At 44.3% G+C, this 687-nt stretch overlaps 1 protein-coding gene across 3 annotated transcripts in view; it reads right to left on the bottom strand.

Moving 5' to 3' along the window:
- The window catches only part of LOC119581830 (caveolin-1-like), a 30182-nt gene that overhangs the window by 25392 nt on the left and 4103 nt on the right, over nucleotides 1-687 (bottom strand). The window lies entirely within an intron of this gene.

The following is a 687-nucleotide window of genomic DNA, read 5'->3' as shown; positions in this document are numbered from 1 at the left end:
CTCGCGCTTTTTGCTTTTCGCATTAACGCGACGCCGCGCCGGCCAACCACGCCTCGGACGCCTCCTGCCTCTTTGTTTATTTCGCTGTCACGGAGAAACACAAGTTTTTCATGCCTGGCGTGACGCTGTGTAACGCAATATTGATTTCAGATTCCATAACAGCAAAACATTTTTTAGCTTGTGTTAAAATATAATATTATTTCCTTGTTTTTTCATGTTTCTGTTGCCTTACTTCACGTTCCTTCTTTCGCTGGGCACTGCGACGCCAAATACTCTCCCACTTACAAGATTGCTTCGCCTTTTCATGCAGTTGCAGTTTTATATTTCCATGATTTTTTTTAACCAGATACATTTGTACTACGTTTCCATTAACTACGTTTCCAAGCAAGATTATTTTTACCAAACCAGCGCACAAATATGCTTCTGGTACAAGCTGTACTTTAGCTTAACATTCACTTCAAGTTTTCACTACCGACTAGCATTTAATCGGACAGTAAACACATACACAAAAAAAGAACGTTTCTGTTTATGGCGATCGCTTTTGTCACGTTCACCACGAATCCATCACTCAGCTGGCTAGCAGACCTTTCATTAGTGACGTCACACACACCCAACTTTTACCCTCTGTGTTGCCCCAGAACGCCGCGGCCCCTGGCGCTCATCCGACCCAGGGAGCAACCCGTGGCA

Source organism: Penaeus monodon, chromosome 15, assembly GCF_015228065.2.
Source record: "Penaeus monodon isolate SGIC_2016 chromosome 15, NSTDA_Pmon_1, whole genome shotgun sequence".
Taxonomy (NCBI): domain Eukaryota; kingdom Metazoa; phylum Arthropoda; class Malacostraca; order Decapoda; family Penaeidae; genus Penaeus; species Penaeus monodon.
Note: the sequence above shows the minus strand (reverse complement) of the source record. Positions and strands in the feature narration are given on the sequence as shown.